Here is a 23,912-nt window from a genome sequence, read left to right on the forward strand (position 1 = left end):
GCTGCACACTTGGGCTTCACCACAAGAAGGACTTTGCCTGGCTTCCACTGGTTCAAGGAGGGACTCCCTGTTTGCTACAGGTGAAAAATTGCTAACCAGAGTCCCCTGCACCAACTCCTGAAAAAGTGACCAGCTGACCACTGCCCAGTGGCCAAAAAGGAGTTTGCGCCAGGTGCACTCTGGGAGTTGAAGTCCGCACTTCCCAAGGACCATCACAGAACTTCTGGACCCTTGGGGTGAGCTGTGGACCCCAAAAGAACCTTAAAAGAACATCTGGGTGAAGCCCCAGAAGTTTGGAAAAGATTGGAGAAATTTTAGAAAAAAGCTCCATAAAGTGACCGACTCGACGCGGAAATTCTAGCCGGCTTGCCTCAACCGCGACCCGGCCTGACTTCGTGGTTCGTCCCGGTCAAGAAAAACATCCGAAAAAGAGACTAAGTCCGAACGTAAAAAGTTGACCGGGACCTTCCAGCCATCGTATCCGAGAAGGGCTCCACGGACGTCGGATCAAGATCCAGGTTTACCCCGGTCGAAGGATTTTCATCTCGAAAAAACGACTAAGTCCGAAGGTAGAAATCACCACCGAGGAAACCGACTTCGCGTATCCGGACAAGGGCTCCAGGAGGTCGGATCCAACTGGCAGGTTCGTCCCGGTGAAGAAAAACTTCAAAATAAAGACTAAGTCAGAAGGTAACTTTTTAACCGAGGCCTCCCGCGACCTGTAGCCGAGCAGGGCTCCATCGCGGTCGGCCTGAAAGTTTGACTTTGTCCCGGTCCTGGTGCAACCAGATGACCCGATTGGCGCTTTTTGTTTCTATGCGCTAGAAAATAATAATACTTTAAAAATTCATATCTCCGGTTCCCCTGAACCGATTTTAATCGTTTTTGTGTCATTTTAAAGATAAAAATATAAGCTATTTTTAAATTGGTTTTGGATTTTTAAACTGTTTCCTGTGTTTTATTTAATTACTGTTTTGTGATATTTGAATGCTTTACACTTTGTCTCCTAAGTTAAGCCTTGACGCTCGATGCCAAGCTACCAAGGGTAGAGCTGGGATTAATTTACTGAGACCTAACTGTACTTTTGTGGAGGTTTGTGGCTTGTTGCTAGGTGTAGGTACCTACCTGCCCTACCAATAACCCATTTTCCAACAATTTTTTATTGCGCAAGCTAGGTATTTCTTTTTTTCTAAACGCTAAATAGGCTAGCAATCTAATACACAGAAATGTGTGGCATGAGGAAGCAAGCTATATCATCTGACACTTTGGTCCAAGGTTAGATGGAAAATGATGCAGGCTACAGTTTACCCTAAAATCGAGATAGAAACGGCAAATAATCGAAGTCAAAGCTGAAGGCAAGAGAGGTGGAAACCATTTTCAAAGGAAGATAGAAAACACGTACTGTCTTGTACTGATGGTATGTCATTTAGGTTGATGAAAGGTTTTATCAATTAAATAAAACGTCACCAGAAGCTGAATCCAAGAAAGAAACACGCCTAACAAGCTGCCTTCTGAGTCTTTGTCGAAACCCGGGATTGAACCAGGGACCTTTAGATCTTCAGTCTAACACTCTCCCAACTGAGCTATTTCGGCCAGTTATTTCACAGGTCCCTCCGTTTTCTTCTTAATCATTGTAGACAAGACATACACCTCGAAATCATTCACTTTGAGGGTACAGCTATGTCTTAAACTTCCGGTATCCTTCTGCAGCTAACTGGGTGCATTTACTCATTTACTTTTTTGGTGCGCAACCTAGGTACTTCTTTTATTCCAAACTCTGAATAGGCACACAAATGTGTGGGATGAGTAAGCAAGCTATATCATCTGACAGCTTGGTTCATGGGAAAATAGAAGATGATGCAGCCTAAGCTTTACATTAAAATCAAGATAGAAACTGGAAATAATGGAAGTCAAAGCTGAAGGCAAGAGAGGTGGAAGCCATTTTGAAAGGAAGATAGAACGCAAGTGCTGTGCTCTACTGATGGTATGTCGATCAGGTTATTGAAAGGTTTCATCTATGAACTAAAATGTCTACTGAAGCTGACTCCAAGAGAGAACTACACCTAATTAGCTAGGTGCTCACTCCTTGCCAAAACCCGGGATTGAACCAGGGACCTTTAGATCTTCAGTCTAACGCTCTCCCAACTGAGCTATTTCAGCCAGTTGTCAAAGAATACCTTCCTGATGATTCTTAATCATTGTAGGCAACAAGTGGGCATCTGATCAATCACTAGGAGGGTACATCTATGTGTTAAAGTATGCTGTATCCTTCTGCAGCTAACTGGGCACAATTAGTCAATTCATTTTTTATTGCGCAAGCTAGGTATTTCTTTTTTTCTAAACGCTAAATAGGCTAGCAATCTAATACACAGAAATGTGTGGCATGAGGAAGCAAGCTATATCATCTGACACTTTGGTCCAAGGTTAGATGGAAAATGATGCAGGCTACAGTTTACCCTAAAATCGAGATAGAAACGGGAAATAATGGAAGTCAAAGCTGAAGGCAAGAGAGGTGGAATCCATTTTCAAAGGAAGATAGAAAACACGTACTGTCTTGTACTGATGGTATGTCAATTAGGTTGATGAAAGGTTTTATTAATTAAATAAAACGTCACCGGAAGCTGACTCCAAAAAAGAAACTTGCCTGACGAACTAGCTGCTCAGTCTTTGACCAAACCAAGAATTTAACCAGGGACCCTTAGATCTAAAGTTTGACGTCCTCGCAACTGAGCTCTTTCAGCCCGTTTTTTCACAGTGCCTTCCTTATTATTATTAATCATTGTAGACAAGAAAGATAAGTCGCAATCATTCACTGTGAGGGTACAGCTATGTGTTACACTTTGCTGTATCCTTCTGTAGCTAACTGGAGGCAATTACTCCTTTACTTTTTTGCTACGCGAGGTAGGTACTTCTTTTTTTCTAAACTCTGAATAGGCTACCACTCTCATAAACAGAAATGTGTGGCAGGACTAAGCAAGCTATATCATCTGACAGTTTGGCTCATGGGAAAATGGAAGATGACGCAGGCTACGGTTTACATCAAAATCAAGATAGAAACGGGAAATAATGGAAGTCAAAGCTGAAGGCAAGAGAGGTGGAAGCCATTTTGAAAGGAAGATAGAAAAAAAGTGCTCTTTTGTACCGATGGCATGTCGATCAGGTTGATGCAAGTTTTTATCAATGAAATAAAATGTCCCTTGAGAGTGACTCCAAGAAAGAAACATGCCTAACAAGCTGAGTGCTTGGTCTTTGGCACAACCCAGGATTGAACCAAGGACCTTTTTTATCTTTAGTCTAACATTATCCTAACTGAGATATTTTAGCCAGGTGTCATGAAAAGCTTTCCGTATCATTTTTAATCATTGTAGACAAGACACAGAAGTCTAAATCCTTCACTGTGAGGGTACAGCTATGTCTTAAACTTTGCTGTATCCTTCTCCAGTTAACTGGGTGTAATTAGGGAATTCGTTTTTTATTGTGCAAGCTAGGTATTTCTTTTTTTCTAAACTCTAAATAGGCTAGCAATCTAATGCACAGAAATGTGTGGCATGAGTAAGCAAGCTATTTCATCCGACACTTTGGTTCAAGGGAAGATGGAGACTGATGCAGACTGCGGGTTACCTAAAAATCAAGACAGAAACAGTAAATAATGGAAGTCAAAGCTGAAGGCAAGAGAGGTGGAATCCATTTTGAAAGGAAGATAGAAAACAAGTACTGTCTTGTACTGATGGTATGTCAATTAGGTTGATGAAAGGTTTTATTAATTAAATAAAACGTCCCCGGAAGCTGACTCCAAGAAAGAAACACGCCTAACAAGCTGTCTTCTGAGTCTTTGCCGAAACCCGGGATTGAACCAGGGACCTTTAGATCTTCAGTCTAACGCTCTCCCAACTGAGCTATTTCGGCCACTTATTGCGCAGGTCCCTCCGTATTTTTCTTAATCATTGTAGACAAGACATACACCCCGAAATCATTCACTTTGAGGGTACAGCTATGTCTTAAACTTCCGGTATCCTTCTGCAGCTAACTGGGTGCAATTACTCATTTAATTTTTTGGTGCGCAACCTAGGTACTTCTTTTATTCCAAACTCTGAATAGGCACACAAATGTGTGGGATGAGTAAGCAAGCTATATCATCTGACAGCTTGGTTCATAGGAAAATGGAAGATGATGCAGCCTAAGCTTTACATTAAAATCAAGATAGAAACTGGAAATAATGGAAGTCAAAGCTGAAGGCAACAGAGGTGGAAGCCATTTTGAAAGGAAGATAGAACGCAAGTGCTGTGCTCTACTGATGGTATGTTGATCAGGTTATTAAAAGGTTTCATCTATGAACTAAAATGTCTACTGAAGCTGACTCCAAGAGAGAACTAAACCTAATTAGCTAGGTGCTCAGTCCTTGCCAAAACCCGGGATTGAACCAGGGACCTTTAGATCTTCAATCTAACGCTCTCCCAACTGAGCTATTTCGGCCACTTATTTCACAGGTCCCTCCGTATTCTTCTTAATCATTGTAGACAAGACATACACCTCGAAATCATTCACTTTGAGGGTACAGCTATGTCTTAAACTTCCGGTATCCTTCTGCAGCTAACTGGGTGCAATTACTCATTTACTTTTTTGGTGCGCAACCTAGGTACTTCTTTTATTCCAAACTCTGAATAGGCACACAAATGTGTGGGATGAGTAAGCAAGCTATATCATCTGACAGCTTGGTTCATGGGAAAATGTAAGATGATGCAGCCTAAGGTTTACATTAAAATCAAGATAGAAACTGGAAATAATGGAAGTCAAAGCTGAAGGCAAGAGAGGTGGAAGCCATTTTGAAAGGAAGATAGAACGCAAGTGCTGTGCTCTACTGATGGTATGTCGAACAGGTTATTAAAAGGTTTCATCTATGAACTAAAATGTCTACTGAAGCTGACTCCAAGAGAGAACTACACCTAATTAGCTAGGTGCTCAGTCCTTGCCAAATCCCGGGATGGAACCAGAGATCTTTAGATCTTCAGTTTAACGCTCTCCCAAATGAGCTATTTCGGCCAGTTGTCAGAGAATACCTTCCTGATGATTCTTAATCATTGCAGGCAACAAGTGGGCATCTGATCAATCACTAGGAGGGTACATCTATGTGTTAAAGTATGCTGTATCCTTCTGCAGCTAACTGGGCACAATTAGTCAATTTATTTTTTATTGCGCAAGCTAGGTATTTCTTTTTTTCTAAACGCTAAATAGGCTAGCAATCTAATACACAGAAATGTGTGGCATGAGGAAGCAAGCTATATCATCTGACACTTTGGTCCAAGGTTAGATGGAAAATGATGCAGGCTACAGTTTACCCTAAAATCGAGATAGAAACGGCAAATAATGGAAGTCAAAGCTGAAGGCAAGAGAGGTGGAATCCATTTTCAAAGAAAGATAGAAAACACGTACTGTCTTGTACTGATGGTATGTCAATTAGGTTGATGAAAGGTTTTATTAATTAAATAAAACGTCACCGGAAGCTGACTCCAAAAAAGAAACTTGCCTGACGAACTAGCTGCTCAGTCTTTGACCAAACCAAGGATTTAACCAGGGACCCTTAGATCTAAAGTTTGACGTCCTCGCAACTGAGCTCTTTCAGCCCGTTTTTTCACAGTGCCTTCCTTATTATTGTTAATCATTGTAGACAAGAAATATAAGTCGCAATCATTCACTGTGAGGGTACAGCTATGTGTTACACTTTGCTGTATCCTTCTGTAGCTAACTGGGGGCAATTACTCCTTTACTTTTTTGCTACGCGAGGTAGGTACTTCTTTTTTTCTAAACTCTGAATAGGCTACCACTCTCATAAACAGAAATGTGTGGCATGACCAAGCAAGCTATATCATCTGACAGTTTGGCTCATGGGAAAATGGAAGATGACGCCGGCTACGGTTTACATTAAAATCAAGATAGAAACGGGAAATAATGGAAGTCAAAGCTGAAGGCAAGAGAGGTGGAAGCCATTTTGAAGGGAAGATAGAAAATAAGTTCTCTTTTGTACCGATGGCATGTCGATCAGGTTGATGCAAGTTTTTATCAATGAAATAAAATGTCACTTGAGAGTGACTCCAAGAAAGAAACATGCCTAACAAGCTTAGTGCTTGGTCTTTGGCACAACCCAGGATTGAACCAAGGACCTTTTTTATCTTTAGTCTAACATTATCCTAACTGAGATATTTTAGCCAGGTGTCATGAAAAGCTTTCCGTATCATTTTTAATCATTGTAGACAAGACACAGAAGTCTAAATCATTCACTGTGAGGGTACAGCTATGTCTTAAACTTTGCTGTATCCTTCTCCAGTTAACTGGGTGTAATTAGGGAATTTGTTTTTTATTCTGCAAGCTAGGTATTTCTTTTTTTCTAAACTCTAAATAGGCTAGCAATCTAATGCACAGAAATGTGTGGCATGAGTAAGCAAGCTATTTCATCCGACACTTTGGTTCAAGGGAAGATGGAGACTGATGCAGACTGCGGGTTACCTAAAAATCAAGATAGAAACAGTAAATAATGGAAGTCAAAGCTGAAGGCAAGAGAGGTGGAATCCATTTTGAAAGGAAGATAGAAAACAAGTACTGTCTTGTACTGATGGTATGTCAATTAGGTTGATGAAAGGTTTTATCAATTAAATAAAACGTCACCAGAAGCTGAATCCAAGAAAGAAACACACCTAACAAGCTGTCTTCTGAGTCTTTGCCGAAACCCGGGATTGAACCAGGGACCTTTAGATCTTCAGTCTAACGCTCTCCCAACTGAGCTATTTCGGCCACTTATTTCACAGGTCCCTCCGTATTCTTCTTAATCATTGTAGACAAGACATACACCTCCAAATCATTCACTTTGATGGTACAGCTATGTCTTAACCTTCCGGTATCCTTCTGCAGCTAACTGGGTGCATTTACTCATTTACTTTTTTGGTGCGCAACCTAGGTACTTCTTTTATTCCAAACTCTGAATAGGCACACAAATGTGTGGGATGAGTAAGCAAGCTATATCATCTGACAGCTTGGTTCATGGGAAAATAGAAGATGATGCAGCCTAAGCTTTACATTAAAATCAAGATAGAAACTGGAAATAATGGAAGTCAAAGCTGAAGGCAAGAGAGGTGGAAGCCATTTTGAAAGGAAGATAGAACGCAAGTGCTGTGCTCTACTGATGGTATGTCGATCAGGTTATTGAAAGGTTTCATCTATGAACTAAAATGTCTACTGAAGCTGACTCCAAGAGAGAACTACACCTAATTAGCTAGGTGCTCAGTCCTTGCCGAAACCCGCGATTGAACCAGGGACCTTTAGATCTTCAGTCTAACGCTCTCCCAACTGAGCTATTTCGGCCAGTTGTCAGAGAATACCTTCCTGATGATTCTTAATCATTGTAGGCAACAAGTGGGCATCTGATCAATCACTAGGAGGGTACATCTATGTGTTAAAGTATGCTGTATCCTTCTGCAGCTAACTGGGCACAATTAGTCAATTTATTTTTTATTGCGCAAGCTAGGTATTTCTTTTTTTCTAAACGCTAAATAGGCTAGCAATCTAATACACAGAAATGTGTGGCATGAGGAAGCAAGCTATATCATCTGACACTTTGGTCCAAGGTTAGATGGAAAATGATGCAGGCTACAGTTTACCCTAAAATCGAGATAGAAACGGCAAATAATCGAAGTCAAAGCTGAAGGCAAGAGAGGTGGAAACCATTTTCAAAGGAAGATAGAAAACACGTACTGTCTTGTACTGATGGTATGTCAATTAGGTTGATGAAAGGTTTTATCAATTAAATAAAACGTCACCAGAAGCTGAATCCAAGAAAGAAACACGCCTAACAAGCTGCCTTCTGAGTCTTTGTCGAAACCCGGGATTGAACCAGGGACCTTTAGATCTTCAGTCTAACACTCTCCCAACTGAGCTATTTCGGCCAGTTATTTCACAGGTCCCTCCGTTTTCTTCTTAATCATTGTAGACAAGACATACACCTCGAAATCATTCACTTTGAGGGTACAGCTATGTCTTAAACTTCCGGTATCCTTCTGCAGCTAACTGGGTGCATTTACTCATTTACTTTTTTGGTGCGCAACCTAGGTACTTCTTTTATTCCAAACTCTGAATAGGCACACAAATGTGTGGGATGAGTAAGCAAGCTATATCATCTGACAGCTTGGTTCATGGGAAAATGGGAGATGATGCAGCCTAAGCTTCACATTAAAATCAAGATAGAAACTGGAAATAATGGAAGTCAAAGCTGAAGGCAAGAGAGGTGGAAGCCATTTTGAAAGGAAGATAGAACGCAAGTGCTGTGCTCTACTGATGGTATGTCGATCAGGTTATTGAAAGGTTTCATCTATGAACTAAAATGTCTACTGAAGCTGACTCCAAGAGAGAACTACACCTAATTAGCTAGGTGCTCACTCCTTGCCAAAACCCGGGATTGAACCAGGGACCTTTAGATCTTCGGTCTAACGCTCTCCCAACTGAGCTATTTCGGCCAGTTGTCAAAGAATACCTTCCTGATGATTCTTAATCATTGTAGGCAACAAGTGGGCATCTGATCAATCACTAGGAGGGTACATCTATGTGTTAAAGTATGCTGTATCCTTCTGCAGCTAACTGGGCACAATTAGTCAATTTATTTTTTATTGCGCAAGCTAGGTATTTCTTTTTTTCTAAACGCTAAATAGGCTAGCAATCTAATACACAGAAATGTGTGGCATGAGGAAGCAAGCTATATCATCTGACACTTTGGTCCAAGGTTAGATGGAAAATGATGCAGGCTACAGTTTACCCTAAAATCGAGATAGAAACGGGAAATAATGGAAGTCAAAGCTGAAGGCAAGAGAGGTGGAATCCATTTTCAAAGGAAGATAGAAAACACGTACTGTCTTGTACTGATGGTATGTCAATTAGGTTGATGAAAGGTTTTATTAATTAAATAAAACGTCACCGGAAGCTGACTCCAAAAAAGAAACTTGCCTGACGAACTAGCTGCTCAGTCTTTGACCAAACCAAGAATTTAACCAGGGACCCTTAGATCTAAAGTTTGACGTCCTCGCAACTGAGCTCTTTCAGCCCGTTTTTTCACAGGGCCTTCCTTATTATTATTAATCATTGTAGACAAGAAATATAAGTCGCAATCATTCACTGTGAGGGTACAGCTATGTGTTACACTTTGCTGTATCCTTCTGTAGCTAACTGGGGGCAATTACTCCTTTACTTTTTTGCTACGCGAGGTAGGTACTTCTTTTTTTCTAAACTCTGAATAGGCTACCACTCTCATAAACAGAAATGTGTGGCATGACCAAGCAAGCTATATCATCTGACAGTTTGGCTCATGGGAAAATGGAAGATGACGCCGGCTACGGTTTACATTAAAATCAAGATAGAAACGGGAAATAATGGAAGTAAAAGCTGAAGGCAAGAGAGGTGGAAGCCATTTTGAAAGGAAGATAGAAAATAAGTTCTCTTTTGTACCGATGGCATGTCGATCAGGTTGATGCAAGTTTTTATCAATGAAATAAAATGTCACTTGAGAGTGACTCCAAGAAAGAAACATGCCTAACAAGCTGAGTGCTTGGTCTTTGGCACAACCCAGGATTGAACCAAGGACCTTTTTTATCTTTAGTCTAACATTATCCTAACTGAGATATTTTAGCCAGGTGTCATGAAAAGCTTTCCGTATCATTTTTAATCATTGTAGACAAGACACAGAAGTCTAAATCATTCACTGTGAGGGTACAGCTATGTCTTAAACTTTGTTGTATCCTTCTCCAGTTAACTGGGTGTAATTAGGGAATTTGTTTTTTATTCTGCAAGCTAGGTATTTCTTTTTTTCTAAACTCTAAATAGGCTAGCAATCTAATGCACAGAAATGTGTGGCATGAGTAAGCAAGCTATTTCATCCGACACTTTGGTTCAAGGGAAGATGTAGACTGATGCAGACTGCGGGTTACCTAAAAATCAAGATAGAAACAGTAAATAATCGAAGTCAAAGCTGAAGGCAAGAGAGGTGGAAACCATTTTCAAAGGAAGATAGAAAACACGTACTGTCTTGTACTGATGGTATGTCAATTAGGTTGATGAAAGGTTTTATCAATTAAATAAAACGTCACCAGAAGCTGAATCCAAGAAAGAAACACGCCTAACAAGCTGTCTTCTGAGTCTTTGCCGAAACCCGGGATTGAACCAGGGACCTTTAGATCTTCAGTCTAACGCTCTCCCAACTGAGCTATTTCGGCCACTTATTTCACATGTCCCTCCGTATTCTTCTTAATCATTGTAGACAAGACATACACCTCGAAATCATTCACTTTGAGGGTACAGCTATGTCTTAAACTTCCGGTATCCTTCTGCAGCTAACTGGGTGCAATTACTCATTTACTTTTTTGGTGCGCAACCTAGGTACTTCTTTTATTCCAAACTCTGAATAGGCACACAAATGTGTGGGATGAGTAAGCAAGCTATATCATCTGACAGCTTGGTTCATGGGAAAATGGAAGATGATGCAGCCTAAGGTTTACATTAAAATCAAGATAGAAACTGGAAATAATGGAAGTCAAAGCTGAAGGCAAGAGAGGTGGAAGCCATTTTGAAAGGAAGATAGAACGCAAGTGCTGTGCTCTACTGATGGTATGTCGAACAGGTTATTAAAAGGTTTCATCTATGAACTAAAATGTCTACTGAAGCTGACTCCAAGAGAGAACTACACCTAATTAGCTAGGTGCTCAGTCCTTGCCAAAACCCGGGATTGAACCAGAGAGCTTTAGATCTTCAGTTTAACGCTCTCCCAAATGAGCTATTTCGGCCAGTTGTCAGAGAATACCTTCCTGATGATTCTTAATCATTGCAGGCAACAAGTGGGCATCTGATCAATCACTAGGAGGGTACATCTATGTGTTAAAGTATGCTGTATCCTTCTGCAGCTAACTGGGCACAATTAGTCAATTTATTTTTTATTGCGCAAGCTAGGTATTTCTTTTTTTCTAAACGCTAAATAGGCTAGCAATCTAATACACAGAAATGTGTGGCATGAGGAAGCAAGCTATATCATCTGACACTTTGGTCCAAGGTTAGATGGAAAATGATGCAGGCTACAGTTTACCCTAAAATCGAGATAGAAACGGCAAATAATGGAAGTCAAAGCTGAAGGCAAGAGAGGTGGAATCCATTTTCAAAGAAAGATAGAAAACACGTACTGTCTTGTACTGATGGTATGTCAATTAGGTTGATGAAAGGTTTTATTAATTAAATAAAACGTCACCGGAAGCTGACTCCAAAAAAGAAACTTGCCTGACGAACTAGCTGCTCAGTCTTTGACCAAACCAAGGATTTAACCAGGAACCCTTAGATCTAAAGTTTGACGTCCTCGCAACTGAGCTCTTTCAGCCCGTTTTTTCACAGTGCCTTCTTTATTATTGTTAATCATTGGAGACAAGAAATATAAGTCGCAATCATTCACTGTGAGGGTACAGCTATGTGTTACACTTTGCTGTATCCTTCTGTAGTTAACTGGGGGCAATTACTCCTTTACTTTTTTGCTACGCGAGGTAGGTACTTCTTTTTTTCTAAACTCTGAATAGGCTACCACTCTCATAAACAGAAATGTGTGGCATGACCAAGCAAGCTATATCATCTGACAGTTTGGCTCATGGGAAAATGGAAGATGACGCCGGCTACGGTTTACATTAAAATCAAGATAGAAACGGGAAATAATGGAAGTCAAAGCTGAAGGCAAGAGAGGTGGAAGCCATTTTGAAAGGAAGATAGAAAATAAGTTCTCTTTTGTACCGATGGCATGTCGATCAGGTTGATGCAAGTTTTTATCAATGAAATAAAATGTCACTTGAGAGTGACTCCAAGAAAGAAACATGCCTAACAAGCTGAGTGCTTGGTCTTTGGCACAACCCAGGATTGAACCAAGGACCTTTTTTATCTTTAGTCTAACATTATCCTAACTGAGATATTTTAGCCAGGTGTCATGAAAAGCTTTCCGTATCATTTTTAATCATTGTAGACAAGACACAGAAGTCTAAATCATTCACTGTGAGGGTACAGCTATGTCTTAAACTTTGTTGTATCCTTCTCCAGTTAACTGGGTGTAATTAGAGAATTTGTTTTTTATTCTGCAAGCTAGGTATTTCTTTTTTTCTAAACTCTAAATAGGCTAGCAATCTAATGCACAGAAATGTGTGGCATGAGTAAGCAAGCTATTTCATCCGACACTTTGGTTCAAGGGAAGATGGAGACTGATGCAGACTGCGGGTTACCTAAAAATCAAGATAGAAACAGTAAATAATGGAAGTCAAAGCTGAAGGCAAGAGAGGTGGAATCCATTTTGAAAGGAAGATAGAAAACAAGTACTGTCTTGTACTGATGGTATGTCAATTAGGTTGATGAAAGGTTTTATCAATTAAATAAAACGTCACCAGAAGCTGAATCCAAGAAAGAAACACGCCTAAAAAGCTGTCTTCTGAGTCTTTGCCGAAACCCGGGATTGAACCAGGGACCTTTAGATCTTCAGTCTAACGCTCTCCCAACTGAGCTATTTCGGCCAGTTATTTCACAGCTCCCTCCGTTTTCTTCTTAATCATTTTAGACAAGACATACACCTCCAAATCATTCACTTTGATGGTACAGCTATGTCTTAAACTTCCGGTATCCTTCTGCAGCTAACTGGGTGCAATTACTCATTTACTTTTTTGGTGCGCAACCTAGGTACTTCTTTTATTCCAAACTCTGAATAGGCACACAAATGTGTGGGATGAGTAAGCAAGCTATATCATCTGACAGCTTGGTTCATAGGAAAATGGAAGATGATGCAGCCTAAGCTTTACATTAAAATCAAGATAGAAACTGGAAATAATGGAAGTCAAAGCTGAAGGCAACAGAGGTGGAAGCCATTTTGAAAGGAAGATAGAACGCAAGTGCTGTGCTCTACTGATGGTATGTTGATCAGGTTATTAAAAGGTTTCATCTATGAACTAAAATGTCTACTGAAGCTGACTCCAAGAGAGAACTAAACCTAATTAGCTAGGTGCTCAGTCCTTGCCAAAACCCGGGATTGAACCAGGGACCTTTAGATCTTCAATCTAACGCTCTCCCAACTGAGCTATTTCGGCCACTTATTTCACAGGTCCCTCCGTATTCTTCTTAATCATTGTAGACAAGACATACACCTCGAAATCATTCACTTTGAGGGTACAGCTATGTCTTAAACTTCCGGTATCCTTCTGCAGCTAACTGGGTGCAATTACTCATTTACTTTTTTGGTGCGCAACCTAGGTACTTCTTTTATTCCTAACTCTGAATAGGCACACAAATGTGTGGGATGAGTAAGCAAGCTATATCATCTGACAGCTTGGTTCATGGGAAAATGGAAGATGATGCAGCCTAAGGTTTACATTAAAATCAAGATAGAAACTGGAAATAATGGAAGTCAAAGCTGAAGGCAAGAGAGGTGGAAGCCATTTTGAAAGGAAGATAGAACGCAAGTGCTGTGCTCTACTGATGGTATGTCGAACAGGTTATTAAAAGGTTTCATCTATGAACTAAAATGTCTACTGAAGCTGACTCCAAGAGAGAACTACACCTAATTAGCTAGGTGCTCAGTCCTTGCCAAATCCCGGGATGGAACCAGAGATCTTTAGATCTTCAGTTTAACGCTCTCCCAAATGAGCTATTTCGGCCAGTTGTCAGAGAATACCTTCCTGATGATTCTTAATCATTGCAGGCAACAAGTGGGCATCTGATCAATCACTAGGAGGGTACATCTATGTGTTAAAGTATGCTGTATCCTTCTGCAGCTAACTGGGCACAATTAGTCAATTTATTTTTTATTGCGCAAGCTAGGTATTTCTTTTTTTCTAAACGCTAAATAGGCTAGCAATCTAATACACAGAAATGTGTGGCATGAGGAAGCAAGCTATATCATCTGACACTTTGGTCCAAGGTTAGATGGAAAATGATGCAGGCTACAGTTTACCCTAAAATCGAGATAGAAACGGCAAATAATGGAAGTCAAAGCTGAAGGCAAGAGAGGTGGAATCCATTTTCAAAGAAAGATAGAAAACACGTACTGTCTTGTACTGATGGTATGTCAATTAGGTTGATGAAAGGTTTTATTAATTAAATAAAACGTCACCGGAAGCTGACTCCAAAAAAGAAACTTGCCTGACGAACTAGCTGCTCAGTCTTTGACCAAACCAAGGATTTAACCAGGGACCCTTAGATCTAAAGTTTGACGTCCTCGCAACTGAGCTCTTTCAGCCCGTTTTTTCACAGTGCCTTCCTTATTATTGTTAATCATTGTAGACAAGAAATATAAGTCGCAATCATTCACTGTGAGGGTACAGCTATGTGTTACACTTTGCTGTATCCTTCTGTAGCTAACTGGGGGCAATTACTCCTTTACTTTTTTGCTACGCGAGGTAGGTACTTCTTTTTTTCTAAACTCTGAATAGGCTACCACTCTCATAAACAGAAATGTGTGGCATGACCAAGCAAGCTATATCATCTGACAGTTTGGCTCATGGGAAAATGGAAGATGACGCCGGCTACGGTTTACATTAAAATCAAGATAGAAACGGGAAATAATGGAAGTCAAAGCTGAAGGCAAGAGAGGTGGAAGCCATTTTGAAAGGAAGATAGAAAATAAGTTCTCTTTTGTACCGATGGCATGTCGATCAGGTTGATGCAAGTTTTTATCAATGAAATAAAATGTCACTTGAGAGTGACTCCAAGAAAGAAACATGCCTAACAAGCTTAGTGCTTGGTCTTTGGCACAACCCAGGATTGAACCAAGGACCTTTTTTATCTTTAGTCTAACATTATCCTAACTGAGATATTTTAGCCAGGTGTCATGAAAAGCTTTCCGTATCATTTTTAATCATTGTAGACAAGACACAGAAGTCTAAATCATTCACTGTGAGGGTACAGCTATGTCTTAAACTTTGCTGTATCCTTCTCCAGTTAACTGGGTGTAATTAGGGAATTTGTTTTTTATTCTGCAAGCTAGGTATTTCTTTTTTTCTAAACTCTAAATAGGCTAGCAATCTAATGCACAGAAATGTGTGGCATGAGTAAGCAAGCTATTTCATCCGACACTTTGGTTCAAGGGAAGATGGAGACTGATGCAGACTGCGGGTTACCTAAAAATCAAGATAGAAACAGTAAATAATGGAAGTCAAAGCTGAAGGCAAGAGAGGTGGAATCCATTTTGAAAGGAAGATAGAAAACAAGTACTGTCTTGTACTGATGGTATGTCAATTAGGTTGATGAAAGGTTTTATCAATTAAATAAAACGTCACCAGAAGCTGAATCCAAGAAAGAAACACACCTAACAAGCTGTCTTCTGAGTCTTTGCCGAAACCCGGGATTGAACCAGGGACCTTTAGATCTTCAGTCTAACGCTCTCCCAACTGAGCTATTTCGGCCACTTATTTCACAGGTCCCTCCGTATTCTTCTTAATCATTGTAGACAAGACATACACCTCCAAATCATTCACTTTGATGGTACAGCTATGTCTTAACCTTCCGGTATCCTTCTGCAGCTAACTGGGTGCATTTACTCATTTACTTTTTTGGTGCGCAACCTAGGTACTTCTTTTATTCCAAACTCTGAATAGGCACACAAATGTGTGGGATGAGTAAGCAAGCTATATCATCTGACAGCTTGGTTCATGGGAAAATAGAAGATGATGCAGCCTAAGCTTTACATTAAAATCAAGATAGAAACTGGAAATAATGGAAGTCAAAGCTGAAGGCAAGAGAGGTGGAAGCCATTTTGAAAGGAAGATAGAACGCAAGTGCTGTGCTCTACTGATGGTATGTCGATCAGGTTATTGAAAGGTTTCATCTATGAACTAAAATGTCTACTGAAGCTGACTCCAAGAGAGAACTACACCTAATTAGCTAGGTGCTCAGTCCTTGCCGAAACCCGCGATTGAACCAGGGACCTTTAGATCTTCAGTCTAACGCTCTCCCAACTGAGCTATTTCGGCCAGTTGTCAGAGAATACCTTCCTGATGATTCTTAATCATTGTAGGCAACAAGTGGGCATCTGATCAATCACTAGGAGGGTACATCTATGTGTTAAAGTATGCTGTATCCTTCTGCAGCTAACTGGGCACAATTAGTCAATTTATTTTTTATTGCGCAAGCTAGGTATTTCTTTTTTTCTAAACGCTAAATAGGCTAGCAATCTAATACACAGAAATGTGTGGCATGAGGAAGCAAGCTATATCATCTGACACTTTGGTCCAAGGTTAGATGGAAAATGATGCAGGCTACAGTTTACCCTAAAATCGAGATAGAAACGGCAAATAATCGAAGTCAAAGCTGAAGGCAAGAGAGGTGGAAACCATTTTCAAAGGAAGATAGAAAACACGTACTGTCTTGTACTGATGGTATGTCAATTAGGTTGATGAAAGGTTTTATCAATTAAATAAAACGTCACCAGAAGCTGAATCCAAGAAAGAAACACGCCTAACAAGCTGCCTTCTGAGTCTTTGTCGAAACCCGGGATTGAACCAGGGACCTTTAGATCTTCAGTCTAACACTCTCCCAACTGAGCTATTTCGGCCAGTTATTTCACAGGTCCCTCCGTTTTCTTCTTAATCATTGTAGACAAGACATACACCTCGAAATCATTCACTTTGAGGGTACAGCTATGTCTTAAACTTCCGGTATCCTTCTGCAGCTAACTGGGTGCATTTACTCATTTACTTTTTTGGTGCGCAACCTAGGTACTTCTTTTATTCCAAACTCTGAATAGGCACACAAATGTGTGGGATGAGTAAGCAAGCTATATCATCTGACAGCTTGGTTCATGGGAAAATGGAAGATGATGCAGCCTAAGCTTCACATTAAAATCAAGATAGAAACTGGAAATAATGGAAGTCAAAGCTGAAGGCAAGAGAGGTGGAAGCCATTTTGAAAGGAAGATAGAACGCAAGTGCTGTGCTCTACTGATGGTATGTCGATCAGGTTATTGAAAGGTTTCATCTATGAACTAAAATGTCTACTGAAGCTGACTCCAAGAGAGAACTACACCTAATTAGCTAGGTGCTCACTCCTTGCCAAAACCCGGGATTGAACCAGGGACCTTTAGATCTTCGGTCTAACGCTCTCCCAACTGAGCTATTTCGGCCAGTTGTCAAAGAATACCTTCCTGATGATTCTTAATCATTGTAGGCAACAAGTGGGCATCTGATCAATCACTAGGAGGGTACATCTATGTGTTAAAGTATGCTGTATCCTTCTGCAGCTAACTGGGCACAATTAGTCAATTTATTTTTTATTGCGCAAGCTAGGTATTTCTTTTTTTCTAAACGCTAAATAGGCTAGCAATCTAATACACAGAAATGTGTGGCATGAGGAAGCAAGCTATATCATCTGACACTTTGGTCCAAGGTTAGATGGAAAATGATGCAGGCTACAGTTTACCCTAAAATCGAGATAGAAACGGGAAATAATGGAAGTCAAAGCTGAAGGCAAGAGAGGTGGAATCCATTTTCAAAGGAAGATAGAAAACACGTACTGTCTTGTACTGATGGTATGTCAATTAGGTTGATGAAAGGTTTTATTAATTAAATAAAACGTCACCGGAAGCTGACTCCAAAAAAGAAACTTGCCTGACGAACTAGCTGCTCAGTCTTTGACCAAACCAAGAATTTAACCAGGGACCCTTAGATCTAAAGTTTGACGTCCTCGCAACTGAGCTCTTTCAGCCCGTTTTTTCACAGGGCCTTCCTTATTATTATTAATCATTGTAGACAAGAAATATAAGTCGCAATCATTCACTGTGAGGGTACAGCTATGTGTTACACTTTGCTGTATCCTTCTGTAGCTAACTGGGGGCAATTACTCCTTTACTTTTTTGCTACGCGAGGTAGGTACTTCTTTTTTTCTAAACTCTGAATAGGCTACCACTCTCATAAACAGAAATGTGTGGCATGACCAAGCAAGCTATATCATCTGACAGTTTGGCTCATGGGAAAATGGAAGATGACGCCGGCTACGGTTTACATTAAAATCAAGATAGAAACGGGAAATAATGGAAGTAAAAGCTGAAGGCAAGAGAGGTGGAAGCCATTTTGAAAGGAAGATAGAAAATAAGTTCTCTTTTGTACCGATGGCATGTCGATCAGGTTGATGCAAGTTTTTATCAATGAAATAAAATGTCACTTGAGAGTGACTCCAAGAAAGAAACATGCCTAACAAGCTGAGTGCTTGGTCTTTGGCACAACCCAGGATTGAACCAAGGACCTTTTTTATCTTTAGTCTAACATTATCCTAACTGAGATATTTTAGCCAGGTGTCATGAAAAGCTTTCCGTATCATTTTTAATCATTGTAGACAAGACACAGAAGTCTAAATCATTCACTGTGAGGGTACAGCTATGTCTTAAACTTTGTTGTATCCTTCTCCAGTTAACTGGGTGTAATTAGGGAATTTGTTTTTTATTCTGCAAGCTAGGTATTTCTTTTTTTCTAAACTCTAAATAGGCTAGCAATCTAATGCACAGAAATGTGTGGCATGAGTAAGCAAGCTATTTCATCCGACACTTTGGTTCAAGGGAAGATGGAGACTGATGCAGACTGCGGGTTACCTAAAAATCAAGATAGAAACAGTAAATAATCGAAGTCAAAGCTGAAGGCAAGAGAGGTGGAAACCATTTTCAAAGGAAGATAGAAAACACGTACTGTCTTGTACTGATGGTATGTCAATTAGGTTGATGAAAGGTTTTATCAATTAAATAAAACGTCACCAGAAGCTGAATCCAAGAAAGAAACACGCCTAACAAGCTGTCTTCTGAGTCTTTGCCGAAACCCGGGATTGAACCAGGGACCTTTAGATCTTCAGTCTAACGCTCTCCCAACTGAGCTATTTCGGCCACTTATTTCACATGTCCCTCCGTATTCTTCTTAATCATTGTAGACAAGACATACACCTCGAAATCATTCACTTTGAGGGTACAGCTATGTCTTAAACTTCCGGTATCCTTCTGCAGCTAACTGGGTGCAATTACTCATTTACTTTTTTGGTGCGCAACCTAGGTACTTCTTTTATTCCAAACTCTGAATAGGCACACAAATGTGTGGGATGAGTAAGCAAGCTATATCATCTGACAGCTTGGTTCATGGGAAAATGGAAGATGATGCAGCCTAAGGTTTACATTAAAATCAAGATAGAAACTGGAAATAATGGAAGTCAAAGCTGAAGGCAAGAGAGGTGGAAGCCATTTTGAAAGGAAGATAGAACGCAAGTGCTGTGCTCTACTGATGGTATGTCGAACAGGTTATTAAAAGGTTTCATCTATGAACTAAAATGTCTACTGAAGCTGACTCCAAGAGAGAACTACACCTAATTAGCTAGGTGCTCAGTCCTTGCCAAAACCCGGGATTGAACCAGAGAGCTTTAGATCTTCAGTTTAACGCTCTCCCAAATGAGCTATTTCGGCCAGTTGTCAGAGAATACCTTCCTGATGATTCTTAATCATTGCAGGCAACAAGTGGGCATCTGATCAATCACTAGGAGGGTACATCTATGTGTTAAAGTATGCTGTATCCTTCTGCAGCTAACTGGGCACAATTAGTCAATTTATTTTTTATTGCGCAAGCTAGGTATTTCTTTTTTTCTAAACGCTAAATAGGCTAGCAATCTAATACACAGAAATGTGTGGCATGAGGAAGCAAGCTATATCATCTGACACTTTGGTCCAAGGTTAGATGGAAAATGATGCAGGCTACAGTTTACCCTAAAATCGAGATAGAAACGGCAAATAATGGAAGTCAAAGCTGAAGGCAAGAGAGGTGGAATCCATTTTCAAACAAAGATAGAAAACACGTACTGTCTTGTACTGATGGTATGTCAATTAGGTTGATGAAAGGTTTTATTAATTAAATAAAACGTCACCGGAAGCTGACTCCAAAAAAGAAACTTGCCTGACGAACTAGCTGCTCAGTCTTTGACCAAACCAAGGATTTAACCAGGAACCCTTAGATCTAAAGTTTGACGTCCTCGCAACTGAGCTCTTTCAGCCCGTTTTTTCACAGTGCCTTCTTTATTATTGTTAATCATTGGAGACAAGAAATATAAGTCGCAATCATTCACTGTGAGGGTACAGCTATGTGTTACACTTTGCTGTATCCTTCTGTAGTTAACTGGGGGCAATTACTCCTTTACTTTTTTGCTACGCGAGGTAGGTACTTCTTTTTTTCTAAACTCTGAATAGGCTACCACTCTCATAAACAGAAATGTGTGGCATGACCAAGCAAGCTATATCATCTGACAGTTTGGCTCATGGGAAAATGGAAGATGACGCCGGCTACGGTTTACATTAAAATCAAGATAGAAACGGGAAATAATGGAAGTCAAAGCTGAAGGCAAGAGAGGTGGAAGCCATTTTGAAAGGAAGATAGAAAATAAGTTCTCTTTTGTACCGATGGCATGTCGATCAGGTTGATGCAAGTTTTTATCAATGAAATAAAATGTCACTTGAGAGTGACTCCAAGAAAGAAACATGCCTAACAAGCTGAGTGCTTGGTCTTTGGCACAACCCAGGATTGAACCAAGGACCTTTTTTATCTTTAGTCTAACATTATCCTAACTGAGATATTTTAGCCAGGTGTCATGAAAAGCTTTCCGTATCATTTTTAATCATTGTAGACAAGACACAGAAGTCTAAATCATTCACTGTGAGGGTACAGCTATGTCTTAAACTTTGTTGTATCCTTCTCCAGTTAACTGGGTGTAATTAGGGAATTTGTTTTTTATTCTGCAAGCTAGGTATTTCTTTTTTTCTAAACTCTAAATAGGCTAGCAATCTAATGCACAGAAATGTGTGGCATGAGTAAGCAAGCTATTTCATCCGACACTTTGGTTCAAGGGAAGATGGAGACTGATGCAGACTGCGGGTTACCTAAAAATCAAGATAGAAACAGTAAATAATGGAAGTCAAAGCTGAAGGCAAGAGAGGTGGAATCCATTTTGAAAGGAAGATAGAAAACAAGTACTGTCTTGTACTGATGGTATGTCAATTAGGTTGATGAAAGGTTTTATCAATTAAATAAAACGTCACCAGAAGCTGAATCCAAGAAAGAAACACGCCTAAAAAGCTGTCTTCTGAGTCTTTGCCGAAACCCGGGATTGAACCAGGGACCTTTAGATCTTCAGTCTAACGCTCTCCCAACTGAGCTATTTCGGCCAGTTATTTCACAGCTCCCTCCGTTTTCTTCTTAATCATTTTAGACAAGACATACACCTCCAAATCATTCACTTTGATGGTACAGCTATGTCTTAAACTTCCGGTATCCTTCTGCAGCTAACTGGGTGCAATTACTCATTTACTTTTTTGGTGCGCAACCTAGGTACTTCTTTTATTCCAAACTCTGAATAGGCACACAAATGTGTGGGATGAGTAAGCAAGCTATATCATCTGACAGCTTGGTTCATGGGAAAATGGAAGATGATGCAGCCTAAGCTTTACATTAAAATCAAGATAGAAACTGGAAATAATGGAAGTCAAAGCTGAAGGCAAGAGAGGTGGAAGCCATTTTGAAAGGAAGATCGAAAATAAGTGCTCTTTTGTACCGATGGCATGTCGATCAGGTTGATGCAAGTTTTTATCAATGAAATAAAATGTCCCTTGAGAGTGACTCCAAGAAAGAAACATGCCTAACAAGCTGAGTGCTTGGTCTTTGGCACAACCCAGGATTGAACCAAGGACCTTTTTTTATCTTTAGTCTAACATTCTCCCAACTGAGATATTTAAACCAGGTGTCATGAAAAGCTTTCCGTATCATTTTTAATCATTGTAGACAAGACACAGAAGTCTAAATCATTCACTGTGAGGGTACAGCTATGTCTTAAACTTTGCTGTATCCTTCTCCAGTTAACTGGGTGTAATTAGGGAATTCGTTTTTTATTGTGCAAGCTAGGTATTTCTTTTTTTCTAAACTCTAAATAGGCTAGCAATCTAATGCACAGAAATGTGTGGCATGAGTAAGCAAGCTATTTCATCCGACACTTTGGTTCAAGGGAAGATGGAGACTGATGCAGACTGCGGGTTACCTAAAAATCAAGACAGAAACAGTAAATAATGGAAGTCAAAGCTGAAGGCAAGAGAGGTGGAATCCATTTTGAAAGGAAGATAGAAAACAAGTACTGTCTTGTACTGATGGTATGTCAATTAGGTTGATGAAAGGTTTTATCAATTAAATAAAACGTCACCAGAAGCTGAATCCAAGAAAGAAACACGCCTAACAAGCTGTCTTCAGAGTCTTTGCCGAAACCCGGGATTGAACCAGGGACCTTTAGATCTTCAGTCTAACGCTCTCCCAACTGAGCTATTTCGGCCACTTATTTCACATGTCCCTCCGTATTCTTCTTAATCATTGTAGACAAGACATACACCTCGAAATCATTCACTTTGAGGGTACAGCTATGTCTTAAACTTCCGGTATCCTTCTGCAGCTAACTGGGTGCAATTACTCATTTACTTTTTTGGTGCGCAACCTAGGTACTTCTTTTATTCCAAACTCTGAATAGGCACACAAATGTGTGGGATGAGTAAGCAAGCTATATCATCTGACAGCTTGGTTCATGGGAAAATGGAAGATGATGCAGCCTAAGGTTTACATTAAAATCAAGATAGAAACTGGAAATAATGGAAGTCAAAGCTGAAGGCAAGAGAGGTGGAAGCCATTTTGAAAGGAAGATAGAACGCAAGTGCTGTGCTCTACTGATGGTATGTCGATCAGGTTATTGAAAGGTTTCATCTATGAACTAAAATGTCTACTGAAGCTGACTCCAAGAGAGAACTACACCTAATTAGCTAGGTGCTCAGTCCTTGCCGAAACCCGGGATTGAACCAGGGACCTTTAGATCTTCAGTCTAACGCTCTCCCAACTGAGCTATTTCGGCCAGTTGTCAAAGAATACCTTCCTGATGATTCTTAATCATTGTAGGCAACAAGTGGGCATCTGATCAATCACTAGGAGGGTACATCTATGAGTTAAAGTATGCTGTATCCTTCTGCAGCTAACTGGGCACAATTAGTCAATTTATTTTTTATTGCGCAAGCTAGGTATTTCTTTTTTTCTAAACGCTAAATAGGCTAGCAATCTAATACACAGAAATGTGTGGCATGAGGAAGCAAGCTATATCATCTGACACTTTGGTCCAAGGTTAGATGGAAAATGATGCAGGCTACAGTTTACCCTAAAATCGAGATAGAAACGGCAAATAAGGGAAGTCAAAGCTGAAGGCAAGAGAGGTGGAATCCATTTTCAAAGAAAGATAGAAAACACGTACTGTCTTGTACTGATGGTATGTCAATTAGGTTGATGAAAGGTTTTATTAATTAAATAAAACGTCACCGGAAGCTGACTCCAAAAAAGAAACTTGCCTGACGAACTAGCTGCTCAGTCTTTGACCAAACCAAGGATTTAACCAGGGACCCTTAGATCTAAAGTTTGACGTCCTCGCAACTGAGCTCTTTCAGCCCGTTTTTTCACAGTGCCTTCCTTATTATTATTAATCATTGTAGACAAGAAAGATAAGTCGCAATCATTCACTATGAGGGTACAGCTATGTGTTACACTTTGCTGTATCCTTCTGTAGCTAACTGGAGGCAATTACTCCTTTACTTTTTTGCTACGCGAGGTAGGTACTTCTTTTTTTCTAAACTCTGAATAGGCTACCACTCTCATAAACAGAAATGTGTGGCAGGACTAAACAAGCTATATCATCTGACAGTTTGGCTCATGGGAAAATGGAAGATGACGCAGGCTACGGTTTACATCAAAATCAAGATAGAAACGGGAAATAATGGAAGTCAAAGCTGAAGGCAAGAGAGGTGGAAGCCATTTTGAAAGGAAGATAGAAAATAAGTGCTCTTTTGT

At 40.1% G+C, this 23,912-nt stretch overlaps 11 non-coding genes across 11 annotated transcripts; all 11 read right to left on the reverse strand.

Moving 5' to 3' along the window:
• Window positions 1–3,833: 3,833 nt before the first annotated feature.
• Window positions 3,834–3,906, reverse strand: TRNAF-GAA (transfer RNA phenylalanine (anticodon GAA)). The gene has a single exon. It is a non-coding gene; the product is annotated as a tRNA-Phe (tRNA).
• A 494-nt stretch (window positions 3,907–4,400) lies between these two features.
• TRNAF-GAA (transfer RNA phenylalanine (anticodon GAA)) lies at window positions 4,401–4,473 on the reverse strand. Its single transcript has one exon. It is a non-coding gene; the product is annotated as a tRNA-Phe (tRNA).
• Window positions 4,474–6,713: 2,240 nt separating this feature from the next.
• TRNAF-GAA (transfer RNA phenylalanine (anticodon GAA)) lies at window positions 6,714–6,786 on the reverse strand. The gene has a single exon. It is a non-coding gene; the product is annotated as a tRNA-Phe (tRNA).
• A 3,388-nt stretch (window positions 6,787–10,174) lies between these two features.
• Window positions 10,175–10,247, reverse strand: TRNAF-GAA (transfer RNA phenylalanine (anticodon GAA)). The gene has a single exon. It is a non-coding gene; the product is annotated as a tRNA-Phe (tRNA).
• A 2,240-nt stretch (window positions 10,248–12,487) lies between these two features.
• On the reverse strand, window positions 12,488–12,560 carry TRNAF-GAA (transfer RNA phenylalanine (anticodon GAA)). Its single transcript has one exon. It is a non-coding gene; the product is annotated as a tRNA-Phe (tRNA).
• A 494-nt stretch (window positions 12,561–13,054) lies between these two features.
• TRNAF-GAA (transfer RNA phenylalanine (anticodon GAA)) lies at window positions 13,055–13,127 on the reverse strand. Its single transcript has one exon. It is a non-coding gene; the product is annotated as a tRNA-Phe (tRNA).
• A 2,240-nt stretch (window positions 13,128–15,367) lies between these two features.
• TRNAF-GAA (transfer RNA phenylalanine (anticodon GAA)) lies at window positions 15,368–15,440 on the reverse strand. Its single transcript has one exon. It is a non-coding gene; the product is annotated as a tRNA-Phe (tRNA).
• A 3,388-nt stretch (window positions 15,441–18,828) lies between these two features.
• Window positions 18,829–18,901, reverse strand: TRNAF-GAA (transfer RNA phenylalanine (anticodon GAA)). The gene has a single exon. It is a non-coding gene; the product is annotated as a tRNA-Phe (tRNA).
• Window positions 18,902–21,141: 2,240 nt separating this feature from the next.
• TRNAF-GAA (transfer RNA phenylalanine (anticodon GAA)) lies at window positions 21,142–21,214 on the reverse strand. Its single transcript has one exon. It is a non-coding gene; the product is annotated as a tRNA-Phe (tRNA).
• A 1,078-nt stretch (window positions 21,215–22,292) lies between these two features.
• TRNAF-GAA (transfer RNA phenylalanine (anticodon GAA)) lies at window positions 22,293–22,365 on the reverse strand. The gene has a single exon. It is a non-coding gene; the product is annotated as a tRNA-Phe (tRNA).
• A 494-nt stretch (window positions 22,366–22,859) lies between these two features.
• Window positions 22,860–22,932, reverse strand: TRNAF-GAA (transfer RNA phenylalanine (anticodon GAA)). The gene has a single exon. It is a non-coding gene; the product is annotated as a tRNA-Phe (tRNA).
• Window positions 22,933–23,912: the final 980 nt, after the last annotated feature.

Source organism: Pleurodeles waltl, chromosome 8, assembly GCF_031143425.1.
Source record: "Pleurodeles waltl isolate 20211129_DDA chromosome 8, aPleWal1.hap1.20221129, whole genome shotgun sequence".
NCBI classification, from domain to species: domain Eukaryota; kingdom Metazoa; phylum Chordata; class Amphibia; order Caudata; family Salamandridae; genus Pleurodeles; species Pleurodeles waltl.